The sequence below is a fragment of the Sinohyriopsis cumingii genome, chromosome 18 (genome assembly GCF_028554795.1).
Source record: "Sinohyriopsis cumingii isolate HCF-2022 chromosome 18, ASM2855479v2, whole genome shotgun sequence".
Classification (NCBI taxonomy): domain Eukaryota; kingdom Metazoa; phylum Mollusca; class Bivalvia; order Unionida; family Unionidae; genus Sinohyriopsis; species Sinohyriopsis cumingii.
Window position 1 is genome coordinate 77,374,990 of NC_142978.1, and position 17,412 is coordinate 77,392,401.

Consider the following 17,412-nt stretch of genomic DNA (forward strand, 5'->3'; position numbering starts at 1 on the left):
AGAATTTCACATTTAGTTGACGATATAGGATTTATTGGTATCTATAGTTGATCTGTGTGGCCACATTTTGCTGTATTCATCTGCAATATCCAAAATTGTTATTTCCCTCATGAATAAGATCGCTTATAGTCATATATTTTAATTTATTACATTGTCGATTGACCTTCCTGTATACTGGTATGTACTAATGTTTGCACCAATGATCAAACCTCACCGCCCCAACATTGCCTTAAACTGTATGATACATAGTCTACCTGATTTGCTATTTAACCTGTAAATGGCTAAATATGCTTCTAGAAACCCCATATATTTTTAGGATGAATTTATCACTTTAATACATGGTCATCGCTTCACCTTTTTGAGTGTCAGTCTGTCATGTTTAATATTTTTCCCATGCTTGCAACCTTAATGTTATTTTGAAATCACCATATCGAACACATTTTAAATTCATTTACCTACATCTTACTGTTTTCTAGAATCAAGTGAGACATGTTATATCTTTTCAGGTCTAACATTGTATCTGGAACAAAATGTTAGAGTTGGATCAGTTTGGAAGCTCTCCAGTAGTCCGGTGGTGATAGCAAGGTTTCATAAGGACATGTGAAGTGTACTGTCATAAGTGACCATGATTAGTTCATATCACCACACTGATATATAGCACCACAAAGACATGGCTTAGGTCTTCATGAGAGAGAATAACACCATTTTTCAGTAAGGTAGAGCCTCCCTAGAAACTGTATTTTCCTATCCCATTGTCACCTTTTGTAGTTATTGACATTGAAATGGAATGCATTTTTGCTATACAACATGGTAGTGGTCCCATCCGAACTTTAAATCTGAGTGCGCTATTACTTATACAAACAACTGCCTACGTACCTGACACAATATGTGGAACATAGCACCTGTCACTGTTTCTTTAGTGTCTACACCTATATGCATCTGGACAGGCATATTGCGGTTTGCTGCCAAAATCACTATGAGCTGTGTTGCTTCACTAACCCTGGGAAAAATGATATCACTTGTACAGACTTAAGCTACCATTTGTTTTAAATACCATGTATTAGTCAACTTTGCTGTCTAAAATTTGTCAAACTGAATTTTAAAACTTGTAGGAAAATTTATATTTTCAATAAAATGTAGTTTTTAAAATTTAAATGTTTATTTAAATTTCCTTTATCAATAATTTCAAATTGTAAACATATTCTCAGAGAGGCCTTGTACATTCAGGTTTTCATTGCATTGAAAAATTCTTATAATTAAGGAAGATATAGCAAATTAAGTTTTGGTTTCTCAAGAGCACTTGGACCAAAACTTGCACCCTGTGGAACACCAGCACTACACACTTTCTGAAAGGTGTCACGTGTCTTGTTTGTAATAAAATTCAAAAAGACTTCATGTATAAAATTGAAATAGGTGTGGCATGCAAATATAAAAGTTTGACTAAAATTGGCCATAACAAATTGGGCCTGTCAGGAATCAGGTCACAATTAGTACATCCAGTTCAGTACCAATAGATGTAGTTCAAGTCTATTTTTAGAATATTTCTTCCTCTCATTTTGGTGGTGACAGAAGAGTTATATTTATGCATTTTTTAGGGATTTAAGAAGTATTGAGAAACAAATGTAGAGAACATAGAGTAAAATTAATTGTGTTCTATGTCCTTATGGATCTGACCTTGTTCGATTTATTGACAAATGGAGTTTATCAGGAATATTATGTTCCCTGAATATTACTGGACCAGAAGTATGTTAGTTATCACGTCACTTTCTCGCATCATACCTTCTATTTTGTCCTCTTTATCTCACATGTATATGGTATGCATGTGTGTTTGGAAGTAAGTAACATTATCTTATGTTTATGAATTTAGCATTTGATGTGATCTTATTCAAATACATGTATGTAGATGCACGTTTGCTTTTTAGACCAACAAGTAGATCTCCGCCTTTTCTTCTTTTTTCTCCCCTGACATTACCGGTAGTGTCAGAAAAAAACAAAAGAAGCGATGATCTACTTGCTGGTCTAGTTTGCGTGGAATATGTATGCAAATGTATGTACAAGTATTATATTTGCATATGGTCATCCAAAGTGTATCAATTTAGCGTTCATATATATACCAATCATGTGCTGCAAAATGGCATTAAACCCAGTAAAACCAATCTGAATAATCAATCCGCTAATAAAAAGAGGCGTGATCTAACGATTGTGGACTAGATGTATCAAAGTTTTGGAAATTAAGATCTGTTAAGTGTATATTTGAAACTCGTCTGCAGTAAAAACGCCCTGTGTATATACATGCACGAGTGTGTGTGTGTGTGTGTGTGTGTGTGTGTGTTTTGACTGAAAATCAAAGAACCGAAGGTACTGTAATATTAATTGCATTTGAAAGATGCAAGTTGTTTTTTTCTTGTTATTGTTGGAAAATGGCGTCAAACTCACAACATCACGCTGAATATGAGTAAACAGTGTGTGTGTGTGTGTGTGTGTCTAATATCAACGAACCTAAAGCACCATAAGCTTACGTCCATGTGCAAGTGGCAACATGGTTGGGGTTTTTTGTTTGTTTGTTGTGATCTGTTCATTATTTTTTTCTCTACCTATGAGCATGTGCCATGGTATATTTCATCTTCGAACTAATTCTAAGAAATTAATAAATTCTTTGGGAAAGGCTTATTACATCGGCTTTACAATTTCATTAATGATCAAAGCTGCTCAGATTTGCTCCTTGAGGCATCTAACGAAACCAAATTAAAGCAAAACAGACGAAATAACATTAAGGAAATTTTTTTGACTATGGCTGCCTAAAAATAATTCAAAAAGAACAATCTTAAAACCATTCACATGTCACAGAGTACCAGCAAGTTTTAATATGCAACTTTGGAGGCCTCGTATTTCTAGCTACTTTTATGTATTTGTGATTGAAAATCTCTAACGAAATCTGAGTTGTTACTTACATAAACTTTGTATTACTATTATTTTTGATGGATAGTAACACCGGCTGCATTCATTTAAACTCAAAACATACAAATCTATGAAAACGGCATGACACGTTTCCGACAGAAAATAATTTTCAATGCTGGCGATGTATCACAGCAGGTGACATATCTTAAAAGAAATGAAGAATTTACACGTAAGTATTAAGGTTTTAAATGCTAATTTTAAACTACATGGAATTAAACGGGAACCCGGATGGCCGAGTGTTCTAAAGCGCTCGACTTTACCAATCACTGCCATCTCATCTCGATCCACGTGGTTCGGGTCTCGGGGTCGGTCTATGTGTGTATATGAGAAAGGTTGCCATTAGCCTCTCGTGAGTCGGTGGCTCTTCCCGAGGTTTTCTCCAGTTTCTTATGCCACTATTTATACTGGCCGCCATGTATAGCCTATCACGTGCTGAAAAATGGCGTTATTCCCACAACAACAACATGGGAATATGTTATGCGCCTTTTTCGCGAGTTGGATCTAACAGAGAAGCAGTTTTAGCAGTAGGAAGAGAAACTCATTGATGCTCATTTTACAAAGAGTTTTCAATTTAATTTTCCTGAAATCTATACCTCAAAAGCCGAAATCTAAGCTGCGTACCACTACCGAAACGAGAGAGGAAACAATGCTCTAAATATAGACTGGGACTACTTTTGTGGGTACTGATCCGGAAGTAATAATTGCGACTCAATTTCATTAACGGCAGCCTAAACATGTCTGAATCTTTACTTAACCATGTGTGGACCACCTATTGGAATTGTACCAAACGCAATAAAGACAGTTAATGGTCTAAGCTTGGTATAACATACCCTAGTTTGCTAGTACATATGCCAGGTTTAAGGTCTACATTGCTCTCCTCGGAGAAGACAGATGATATCCCAAACATCTGAAACATCCACACGTTGCATTAATCTAAAATGGAATTTTTTTTCTTCAAGTAAATTTTGATTTCCTATATGAATAAAACACCTGTTATTTTTTTCCAAATTAGTAATCTTTTCCTGATGTATAAATAGGTAGTTATAATCCATCTCGATAACTCGAACATCTAACGAATGTGGATTACATCCCTTTTACTGTCAAATTAACTCCCCCTGCCTTTTCCACGACAAGAAATATAGAAATATTAATTAGTATCCTTTCTACCAGTATAAAGAAAATAAATGGGTTTCACTGAAATTCAAAATAGCCAATAGCAAAATGACACTGTATATTGAAAACTATGACCCTTTTGGATCTTTGTAGACATAACCATTCCACTATCGTCTTTACAAAAGCATTTGGAAAGTTCAAACTATTTCTCTTCAAAATAAAGCGTGAAAGTATAATGATTACTCTGGTTTCTCTTCACATCGTATTAATCTTTCGCCTTTTACTAAAGATTACCGTGGAGAGGAACATTTAATGAGTCTATAGACCATTCTTTGAAGCCTCACTTTGGTGAGGTACCAATTCAATTAAAGTAAACCTCAAGTTCAAATTTAGCATTTTGTTCTCTTTTCTTCTAACCAGATCCAAATGGAAGATAGTAACCGATGATTATATAATCAGGTCTCAGTACTTCCAGTTCGGTACTCACAAAGGTAGTTCTAGTCTATTGTTAGAACATTTATTCCTCTCTCATTGTCATGGTGATAGAAGAGTTATATTTATGCGATTTTGATAGGGATTTAAAGGTCATTGTTTATTCTTGAGAATATGAGCTCAGGTGTGGTTTTCCATGTGTATTTCGGCGATAGTGCATAGTCAGTAATAAGGCCATGGTGATGATCCGGAAGTGAAATATGTGTTCTGTTTACATACTGCTCTGTTGACAGTCCAGCCTCTCAAAAAAACCTTTGGCAAGAACTTCACCGTGAAGGTATTTTTAGATTAACATATGATTTGTACTGATTGTCACACAGTGGAAATGTCAGTCTCGAGAACCAAATGTAGAGAACATATAACAAAATTAATTGTGCTATGTCCTGTCAGTGCAGTATTTGAGTAAAGATTAAACTGGTATTAAATCTTTATTATTAATGAACGACACATGAAATTTCAATATGTTATGTATATTGACTTTGAAAAACAGTAGAATGAAATTAGAAATAAAAAGTTAAGTTTTATTTTGAAAAATTTAAATGAAATTTAAAAAGAAGTATAAAAAATTAAAACATTTACTCCAAAATATATAATATTTGTTGAAATGATATTAAATGATATCAGCATGTAAATATTCCTACACCATATATAAGTTCCAATGTTGGATATTTGTCAAATTTTGTCAGAGAAAATATCTTTGTAAGTCAAAATGAGACCATCATTTAAAATACACGAAGACAAAATTCCAATTTGTATTGGTCATTCAAAGTATTTATTAGGGGTCCAAGCAGTTAATTTATGTGTTTATCATGGGGTCACTTCCTGAGTAACACATATCTGCTTGTATGGCCTTCAGTAATTTTTTACAAACATAGTTATAGGGTATTTAGTGAGAGGACAGAGATGAAAACTTTATACTAGAACCTAGTCAAGTTCTCTACTAAATCATTTTAAACTGTCCCAGAATGAAATACAGTTCAAAGGGATAAAATATACTTTCCCCATGTATATTACCCTTGGATGTAAGAAAACAGCAAAATAATATAAGCTGAACACAAAATGCATTCCATTGTATTGTTCAGTTTGGTTACGATATTGATTGGTGTAGTGCAGCATTGTGGCCTATATGATGTTATGGGAATGCTGATGATCCATCTTGCTTTATGCATTATTAATTACTAATAATATTTGTTAACTGACACTCTAAAGATTGCATAAGAAATATTCAAACAGATTATTTGAATTTAACTTTGTACAACTGATTTTGCGATAGCTACATATCCCACATGAACAAATATTCATATATTTTAGAATGTTTGGGATCAAACGTTCACATTCAGTACATCATATAGGCTGACATTGTACATATAGTGAATCTGTAAGGCCCATTTCTGGCTGTGTGCGCTGAAAATATCCCAAAATGTTATTTTCATCATGAGTAGGCCTATGTATGATAACATATTTCAATTTAGTACTATGACAGTGTGCAGTATTGTAGCATCAGCTGATATCTGATTCCATTGAATCATTGAGTTTAATAATTGGTAACCAACACTCTTAATGATAAATGTTGAAACAGATCATTTGAATTTTGTTTGCACATTTGATCTTAACAAGTACATTGTATATGTCCCACATATGTAAATGTCCATCCTGGTTTTCACGTTTTGGGGATCAGAATTTCACATTTAGTTGACGATATAGGATTTATTGGTATCTATAGTTGATCTGTGTGGCCACATTTTGCTGTATTCATCTGCAATATCCAAAATTGTTATTTCCCTCATGAATAAGATCGCTTATAGTCATATATTTTAATTTATTACATTGTCGATTGACCTTCCTGTATACTGGTATGTACTAATGTTTGCACCAATGATCAAACCTCACCGCCCCAACATTGCCTTAAACTGTATGATACATAGTCTACCTGATTTGCTATTTAACCTGTAAATGGCTAAATATGCTTCTAGAAACCCCATATATTTTTAGGATGAATTTATCACTTTAATACATGGTCATCGCTTCACCTTTTTGAGTGTCAGTCTGTCATGTTTAATATTTTTCCCATGCTTGCAACCTTAATGTTATTTTGAAATCACCATATCGAACACATTTTAAATTCATTTACCTACATCTTACTGTTTTCTAGAATCAAGTGAGACATGTTATATCTTTTCAGGTCTAACATTGTATCTGGAACAAAATGTTAGAGTTGGATCAGTTTGGAAGCTCTCCAGTAGTCCGGTGGTGATAGCAAGGTTTCATAAGGACATGTGAAGTGTACTGTCATAAGTGACCATGATTAGTTCATATCACCACACTGATATATAGCACCACAAAGACATGGCTTAGGTCTTCATGAGAGAGAATAACACCATTTTTCAGTAAGGTAGAGCCTCCCTAGAAACTGTATTTTCCTATCCCATTGTCACCTTTTGTAGTTATTGACATTGAAATGGAATGCATTTTTGCTATACAACATGGTAGTGGTCCCATCCGAACTTTAAATCTGAGTGCGCTATTACTTATACAAACAACTGCCTACGTACCTGACACAATATGTGGAACATAGCACCTGTCACTGTTTCTTTAGTGTCTACACCTATATGCATCTGGACAGGCATATTGCGGTTTGCTGCCAAAATCACTATGAGCTGTGTTGCTTCACTAACCCTGGGAAAAATGATATCACTTGTACAGACTTAAGCTACCATTTGTTTTAAATACCATGTATTAGTCAACTTTGCTGTCTAAAATTTGTCAAACTGAATTTTAAAACTTGTAGGAAAATTTATATTTTCAATAAAATGTAGTTTTTAAAATTTAAATGTTTATTTAAATTTCCTTTATCAATAATTTCAAATTGTAAACATATTCTCAGAGAGGCCTTGTACATTCAGGTTTTCATTGCATTGAAAAATTCTTATAATTAAGGAAGATATAGCAAATTAAGTTTTGGTTTCTCAAGAGCACTTGGACCAAAACTTGCACCCTGTGGAACACCAGCACTACACACTTTCTGAAAGGTGTCACGTGTCTTGTTTGTAATAAAATTCAAAAAGACTTCATGTATAAAATTGAAATAGGTGTGGCATGCAAATATAAAAGTTTGACTAAAATTGGCCATAACAAATTGGGCCTGTCAGGAATCAGGTCACAATTAGTACATCCAGTTCAGTACCAATAGATGTAGTTCAAGTCTATTTTTAGAATATTTCTTCCTCTCATTTTGGTGGTGACAGAAGAGTTATATTTATGCATTTTTTAGGGATTTAAGAAGTATTGAGAAACAAATGTAGAGAACATAGAGTAAAATTAATTGTGTTCTATGTCCTTATGGATCTGACCTTGTTCGATTTATTGACAAATGGAGTTTATCAGGAATATTATGTTCCCTGAATATTACTGGACCAGAAGTATGTTAGTTATCACGTCACTTTCTCGCATCATACCTTCTATTTTGTCCTCTTTATCTCACATGTATATGGTATGCATGTGTGTTTGGAAGTAAGTAACATTATCTTATGTTTATGAATTTAGCATTTGATGTGATCTTATTCAAATACATGTATGTAGATGCACGTTTGCTTTTTAGACCAACAAGTAGATCTCCGCCTTTTCTTCTTTTTTCTCCCCTGACATTACCGGTAGTGTCAGAAAAAAACAAAAGAAGCGATGATCTACTTGCTGGTCTAGTTTGCGTGGAATATGTATGCAAATGTATGTACAAGTATTATATTTGCATATGGTCATCCAAAGTGTATCAATTTAGCGTTCATATATATACCAATCATGTGCTGCAAAATGGCATTAAACCCAGTAAAACCAATCTGAATAATCAATCCGCTAATAAAAAGAGGCGTGATCTAACGATTGTGGACTAGATGTATCAAAGTTTTGGAAATTAAGATCTGTTAAGTGTATATTTGAAACTCGTCTGCAGTAAAAACGCCCTGTGTATATACATGCACGAGTGTGTGTGTGTGTGTGTGTGTGTTTTGACTGAAAATCAAAGAACCGAAGGTACTGTAATATTAATTGCATTTGAAAGATGCAAGTTGTTTTTTTCTTGTTATTGTTGGAAAATGGCGTCAAACTCACAACATCACGCTGAATATGAGTAAACAGTGTGTGTGTGTGTGTGTGTGTGTGTCTAATATCAACGAACCTAAAGCACCATAAGCTTACGTCCATGTGCAAGTGGCAACATGGTTGGGGTTTTTTGTTTGTTTGTTGTGATCTGTTCATTATTTTTTTCTCTACCTATGAGCATGTGCCATGGTATATTTCATCTTCGAACTAATTCTAAGAAATTAATAAATTCTTTGGGAAAGGCTTATTACATCGGCTTTACAATTTCATTAATGATCAAAGCTGCTCAGATTTGCTCCTTGAGGCATCTAACGAAACCAAATTAAAGCAAAACAGACGAAATAACATTAAGGAAATTTTTTTGACTATGGCTGCCTAAAAATAATTCAAAAAGAACAATCTTAAAACCATTCACATGTCACAGAGTACCAGCAAGTTTTAATATGCAACTTTGGAGGCCTCGTATTTCTAGCTACTTTTATGTATTTGTGATTGAAAATCTCTAACGAAATCTGAGTTGTTACTTACATAAACTTTGTATTACTATTATTTTTGATGGATAGTAACACCGGCTGCATTCATTTAAACTCAAAACATACAAATCTATGAAAACGGCATGACACGTTTCCGACAGAAAATAATTTTCAATGCTGGCGATGTATCACAGCAGGTGACATATCTTAAAAGAAATGAAGAATTTACACGTAAGTATTAAGGTTTTAAATGCTAATTTTAAACTACATGGAATTAAACGGGAACCCGGATGGCCGAGTGTTCTAAAGCGCTCGACTTTACCAATCACTGCCATCTCATCTCGATCCACGTGGTTCGGGTCTCGGGGTCGGTCTATGTGTGTATATGAGAAAGGTTGCCATTAGCCTCTCGTGAGTCGGTGGCTCTTCCCGAGGTTTTCTCCAGTTTCTTATGCCACTATTTATACTGGCCGCCATGTATAGCCTATCACGTGCTGAAAAATGGCGTTATTCCCACAACAACAACATGGGAATATGTTATGCGCCTTTTTCGCGAGTTGGATCTAACAGAGAAGCAGTTTTAGCAGTAGGAAGAGAAACTCATTGATGCTCATTTTACAAAGAGTTTTCAATTTAATTTTCCTGAAATCTATACCTCAAAAGCCGAAATCTAAGCTGCGTACCACTACCGAAACGAGAGAGGAAACAATGCTCTAAATATAGACTGGGACTACTTTTGTGGGTACTGATCCGGAAGTAATAATTGCGACTCAATTTCATTAACGGCAGCCTAAACATGTCTGAATCTTTACTTAACCATGTGTGGACCACCTATTGGAATTGTACCAAACGCAATAAAGACAGTTAATGGTCTAAGCTTGGTATAACATACCCTAGTTTGCTAGTACATATGCCAGGTTTAAGGTCTACATTGCTCTCCTCGGAGAAGACAGATGATATCCCAAACATCTGAAACATCCACACGTTGCATTAATCTAAAATGGAATTTTTTTTCTTCAAGTAAATTTTGATTTCCTATATGAATAAAACACCTGTTATTTTTTTCCAAATTAGTAATCTTTTCCTGATGTATAAATAGGTAGTTATAATCCATCTCGATAACTCGAACATCTAACGAATGTGGATTACATCCCTTTTACTGTCAAATTAACTCCCCCTGCCTTTTCCACGACAAGAAATATAGAAATATTCATTAGTATCCTTTCTACCAGTATAAAGAAAATAAATGGGTTTCACTGAAATTCAAAATAGCCAATAGCAAAATGACACTGTATATTGAAAACTATGACCCTTTTGGATCTTTGTAGACATAACCATTCCACTATCGTCTTTACAAAAGCATTTGGAAAGTTCAAACTATTTCTCTTCAAAATAAAGCGTGAAAGTATAATGATTACTCTGGTTTCTCTTCACATCGTATTAATCTTTCGCCTTTTACTAAAGATTACCGTGGAGAGGAACATTTAATGAGTCTATAGACCATTCTTTGAAGCCTCACTTTGGTGAGGTACCAATTCAATTAAAGTAAACCTCTAGTTCAAATTTAGCATTTTGTTCTCTTTTCTTCTAACCAGATCCAAATGGAAGATAGTAACCGATGATTATATAATCAGGTCTCAGTACTTCCAGTTCGGTACTCACAAAGGTAGTTCTAGTCTATTGTTAGAACATTTATTCCTCTCTCATTGTCATGGTGATAGAAGAGTTATATTTATGCGATTTTGATAGGGATTTAAAGGTCATTGTTTATTCTTGAGAATATGAGCTCAGGTGTGGTTTTCCATGTGTATTTCGGCGATAGTGCATAGTCAGTAATAAGGCCATGGTGATGATCCGGAAGTGAAATATGTGTTCTGTTTACATACTGCTCTGTTGACAGTCCAGCCTCTCAAAAAAACCTTTGGCAAGAACTTCACCGTGAAGGTATTTTTAGATTAACATATGATTTGTACTGATTGTCACACAGTGGAAATGTCAGTCTCGAGAACCAAATGTAGAGAACATATAACAAAATTAATTGTGCTATGTCCTGTCAGTGCAGTATTTGAGTAAAGATTAAACTGGTATTAAATCTTTATTATTAATGAACGACACATGAAATTTCAATATGTTATGTATATTGACTTTGAAAAACAGTAGAATGAAATTAGAAATAAAAAGTTAAGTTTTATTTTGAAAAATTTAAATGAAATTTAAAAAGAAGTATAAAAAATTAAAACATTTACTCCAAAATATATAATATTTGTTGAAATGATATTAAATGATATCAGCATGTAAATATTCCTACACCATATATAAGTTCCAATGTTGGATATTTGTCAAATTTTGTCAGAGAAAATATCTTTGTAAGTCAAAATGAGACCATCATTTAAAATACACGAAGACAAAATTCCAATTTGTATTGGTCATTCAAAGTATTTATTAGGGGTCCAAGCAGTTAATTTATGTGTTTATCATGGGGTCACTTCCTGAGTAACACATATCTGCTTGTATGGCCTTCAGTAATTTTTTACAAACATAGTTATAGGGTATTTAGTGAGAGGACAGAGATGAAAACTTTATACTAGAACCTAGTCAAGTTCTCTACTAAATCATTTTAAACTGTCCCAGAATGAAATACAGTTCAAAGGGATAAAATATACTTTCCCCATGTATATTACCCTTGGATGTAAGAAAACAGCAAAATAATATAAGCTGAACACAAAATGCATTCCATTGTATTGTTCAGTTTGGTTACGATATTGATTGGTGTAGTGCAGCATTGTGGCCTATATGATGTTATGGGAATGCTGATGATCCATCTTGCTTTATGCATTATTAATTACTAATAATATTTGTTAACTGACACTCTAAAGATTGCATAAGAAATATTCAAACAGATTATTTGAATTTAACTTTGTACAACTGATTTTGCGATAGCTACATATCCCACATGAACAAATATTCATATATTTTAGAATGTTTGGGATCAAACGTTCACATTCAGTACATCATATAGGCTGACATTGTACATATAGTGAATCTGTAAGGCCCATTTCTGGCTGTGTGCGCTGAAAATATCCCAAAATGTTATTTTCATCATGAGTAGGCCTATGTATGATAACATATTTCAATTTAGTACTATGACAGTGTGCAGTATTGTAGCATCAGCTGATATCTGATTCCATTGAATCATTGAGTTTAATAATTGGTAACCAACACTCTTAATGATAAATGTTGAAACAGATCATTTGAATTTTGTTTGCACATTTGATCTTAACAAGTACATTGTATATGTCCCACATATGTAAATGTCCATCCTGGTTTTCACGTTTTGGGGATCAGAATTTCACATTTAGTTGACGATATAGGATTTATTGGTATCTATAGTTGATCTGTGTGGCCACATTTTGCTGTATTCATCTGCAATATCCAAAATTGTTATTTCCCTCATGAATAAGATCGCTTATAGTCATATATTTTAATTTATTACATTGTCGATTGACCTTCCTGTATACTGGTATGTACTAATGTTTGCACCAATGATCAAACCTCACCGCCCCAACATTGCCTTAAACTGTATGATACATAGTCTACCTGATTTGCTATTTAACCTGTAAATGGCTAAATATGCTTCTAGAAACCCCATATATTTTTAGGATGAATTTATCACTTTAATACATGGTCATCGCTTCACCTTTTTGAGTGTCAGTCTGTCATGTTTAATATTTTTCCCATGCTTGCAACCTTAATGTTATTTTGAAATCACCATATCGAACACATTTTAAATTCATTTACCTACATCTTACTGTTTTCTAGAATCAAGTGAGACATGTTATATCTTTTCAGGTCTAACATTGTATCTGGAACAAAATGTTAGAGTTGGATCAGTTTGGAAGCTCTCCAGTAGTCCGGTGGTGATAGCAAGGTTTCATAAGGACATGTGAAGTGTACTGTCATAAGTGACCATGATTAGTTCATATCACCACACTGATATATAGCACCACAAAGACATGGCTTAGGTCTTCATGAGAGAGAATAACACCATTTTTCAGTAAGGTAGAGCCTCCCTAGAAACTGTATTTTCCTATCCCATTGTCACCTTTTGTAGTTATTGACATTGAAATGGAATGCATTTTTGCTATACAACATGGTAGTGGTCCCATCCGAACTTTAAATCTGAGTGCGCTATTACTTATACAAACAACTGCCTACGTACCTGACACAATAGGTGGAACATAGCACCTGTCACTGTTTCTTTAGTGTCTACACCTATATGCATCTGGACAGGCATATTGCGGTTTGCTGCCAAAATCACTATGAGCTGTGTTGCTTCACTAACCCTGGGAAAAATGATATCACTTGTACAGACTTAAGCTACCATTTGTTTTAAATACCATGTATTAGTCAACTTTGCTGTCTAAAATTTGTCAAACTGAATTTTAAAACTTGTAGGAAAATTTATATTTTCAATAAAATGTAGTTTTTAAAATTTAAATGTTTATTTAAATTTCCTTTATCAATAATTTCAAATTGTAAACATATTCTCAGAGAGGCCTTGTACATTCAGGTTTTCATTGCATTGAAAAATTCTTATAATTAAGGAAGATATAGCAAATTAAGTTTTGGTTTCTCAAGAGCACTTGGACCAAAACTTGCACCCTGTGGAACACCAGCACTACACACTTTCTGAAAGGTGTCACGTGTCTTGTTTGTAATAAAATTCAAAAAGACTTCATGTATAAAATTGAAATAGGTGTGGCATGCAAATATAAAAGTTTGACTAAAATTGGCCATAACAAATTGGGCCTGTCAGGAATCAGGTCACAATTAGTACATCCAGTTCAGTACCAATAGATGTAGTTCAAGTCTATTTTTAGAATATTTTTTCCTCTCATTTTGGTGGTGACAGAAGAGTTATATTTATGCATTTTTTAGGGATTTAAGAAGTATTGAGAAACAAATGTAGAGAACATAGAGTAAAATTAATTGTGTTCTATGTCCTTATGGATCTGACCTTGTTCGATTTATTGACAAATGGAGTTTATCAGGAATATTATGTTCCCTGAATATTACTGGACCAGAAGTATGTTAGTTATCACGTCACTTTCTCGCATCATACCTTCTATTTTGTCCTCTTTATCTCACATGTATATGGTATGCATGTGTGTTTGGAAGTAAGTAACATTATCTTATGTTTATGAATTTAGCATTTGATGTGATCTTATTCAAATACATGTATGTAGATGCACGTTTGCTTTTTAGACCAACAAGTAGATCTCCGCCTTTTCTTCTTTTTTCTCCCCTGACATTACCGGTAGTGTCAGAAAAAAACAAAAGAAGCGATGATCTACTTGCTGGTCTAGTTTGCGTGGAATATGTATGCAAATGTATGTACAAGTATTATATTTGCATATGGTCATCCAAAGTGTATCAATTTAGCGTTCATATATATACCAATCATGTGCTGCAAAATGGCATTAAACCCAGTAAAACCAATCTGAATAATCAATCCGCTAATAAAAAGAGGCGTGATCTAACGATTGTGGACTAGATGTATCAAAGTTTTGGAAATTAAGATCTGTTAAGTGTATATTTGAAACTCGTCTGCAGTAAAAACGCCCTGTGTATATACATGCACGAGTGTGTGTGTGTGTGTGTGTGTGTGTGTGTGTGTTTTGACTGAAAATCAAAGAACCGAAGGTACTGTAATATTAATTGCATTTGAAAGATGCAAGTTGTTTTTTTCTTGTTATTGTTGGAAAATAGCGTCAAACTCACAACATCACGCTGAATATGAGTAAACAGTGTGTGTGTGTGTGTGTGTCTAATATCAACGAACCTAAAGCACCATAAGCTTACGTCCATGTGCAAGTGGCAACATGGTTGGGGTTTTTTGTTTGTTTGTTGTGATCTGTTCATTCTTTTTTTCTCTACCTATGAGCATGTGCCATGGTATATTTCATCTTCGAACTAATTCTAAGAAATTAATAAATTCTTTGGGAAAGGCTTATTACATCGGCTTTACAATTTCATTAATGATCAAAGCTGCTCAGATTTGCTCCTTGAGGCATCTAACGAAACCAAATTAAAGCAAAACAGACGAAATAACATTAAGGAAATTTTTTTGACTATGGCTGCCTAAAAATAATTCAAAAAGAACAATCTTAAAACCATTCACATGTCACAGAGTACCAGCAAGTTTTAATATGCAACTTTGGAGGCCTCGTATTTCTAGCTACTTTTATGTATTTGTGATTGAAAATCTCTAACGAAATCTGAGTTGTTACTTACATAAACTTTGTATTACTATTATTTTTGATGGATAGTAACACCGGCTGCATTCATTTAAACTCAAAACATACAAATCTATGAAAACGGCATGACACGTTTCCGACAGAAAATAATTTTCAATGCTGGCGATGTATCACAGCAGGTGACATATCTTAAAAGAAATGAAGAATTTACACGTAAGTATTAAGGTTTTAAATGCTAATTTTAAACTACATGGAATTAAACGGGAACCCGGATGGCCGAGTGTTCTAAAGCGCTCGACTTTACCAATCACTGCCATCTCATCTCGATCCACGTGGTTCGGGTCTCGGGGTCGGTCTATGTGTGTATATGAGAAAGGTTGCCATTAGCCTCTCGTGAGTCGGTGGCTCTTCCCGAGGTTTTCTCCAGTTTCTTATGCCACTATTTATACTGGCCGCCATGTATAGCCTATCACGTGCTGAAAAATGGCGTTATTCCCACAACAACAACATGGGAATATGTTATGCGCCTTTTTCGCGAGTTGGATCTAACAGAGAAGCAGTTTTAGCAGTAGGAAGAGAAACTCATTGATGCTCATTTTACAAAGAGTTTTCAATTTAATTTTCCTGAAATCTATACCTCAAAAGCCGAAATCTAAGCTGCGTACCACTACCGAAACGAGAGAGGAAACAATGCTCTAAATATAGACTGGGACTACTTTTGTGGGTACTGATCCGGAAGTAATAATTGCGACTCAATTTCATTAACGGCAGCCTAAACATGTCTGAATCTTTACTTAACCATGTGTGGACCACCTATTGGAATTGTACCAAACGCAATAAAGACAGTTAATGGTCTAAGCTTGGTATAACATACCCTAGTTTGCTAGTACATATGCCAGGTTTAAGGTCTACATTGCTCTCCTCGGAGAAGACAGATGATATCCCAAACATCTGAAACATCCACACGTTGCATTAATCTAAAATGGAATTTTTTTTCTTCAAGTAAATTTTGATTTCCTATATGAATAAAACACCTGTTATTTTTTTCCAAATTAGTAATCTTTTCCTGATGTATAAATAGGTAGTTATAATCCATCTCGATAACTCGAACATCTAACGAATGTGGATTACATCCCTTTTACTGTCAAATTAACTCCCCCTGCCTTTTCCACGACAAGAAATATAGAAATATTAATTAGTATCCTTTCTACCAGTATAAAGAAAATAAATGGGTTTCACTGAAATTCAAAATAGCCAATAGCAAAATGACACTGTATATTGAAAACTATGACCCTTTTGGATCTTTGTAGACATAACCATTCCACTATCGTCTTTACAAAAGCATTTGGAAAGTTCAAACTATTTCTCTTCAAAATAAAGCGTGAAAGTATAATGATTACTCTGGTTTCTCTTCACATCGTATTAATCTTTCGCCTTTTTGCAACCCCCGAAATCCTCGGAGCACTAGCCGCCAGGGGAGTAACCCTCGAAAACATCGATTTTATCACAAATATAGGAAGAGGGATTATGCTGATCTATCCTAAAAACAAAACCAAAATAATTAATTTTGAGAGTTTTACTATAAAAGGGAAGACAGTCCTGATCACAACAGCACCACCCATAACTAGGTTTACAAAAAGAAAATTCATAGACATACACATTACCAGATACCCAAATGAGTTCCCTATGGACTTGTTTAAGGAGGGAGTTGAAGCCAGACTGGGTGTCGGAATTTGTAAGGTTAGGTGGGAGACATTGCGGGGGTTCCCGACAGTGAGAACTGGAAAGAGAATAGTGCAGATTGATGCTGCAGACGTAGATAGGGTGCCAGAGTTTTTTAAGGTACATGGTTTCGTGGTACACTCGTGGTACCCAGGGTGCAATGTCACACGCCCCTGCCTCACTTGCGGAAAAAAGGGTCACGTGAGGAGAGATTGCAGAGAGACAAACATACGTGGTACATATGCGACGGCGGTGTCAAGAAGTGATGATCTGTTCGGACACATCTCCGACGATGGTGGCGA

The 17,412-nt window shown here is 34.6% G+C and overlaps 2 non-coding genes across 2 annotated transcripts; both read left to right on the forward strand.

Annotated features, from left to right (window-relative positions):
- Window positions 1–4,310: 4,310 nt before the first annotated feature.
- LOC149777045 (U5 spliceosomal RNA) lies at window positions 4,311–4,426 on the forward strand. The gene has a single exon (XR_016416319.1). It is a non-coding gene; the product is annotated as a U5 spliceosomal RNA (small nuclear RNA).
- A 6,119-nt stretch (window positions 4,427–10,545) lies between these two features.
- On the forward strand, window positions 10,546–10,661 carry LOC149777046 (U5 spliceosomal RNA). The gene has a single exon (XR_016416320.1). It is a non-coding gene; the product is annotated as a U5 spliceosomal RNA (small nuclear RNA).
- Window positions 10,662–17,412: the final 6,751 nt, after the last annotated feature.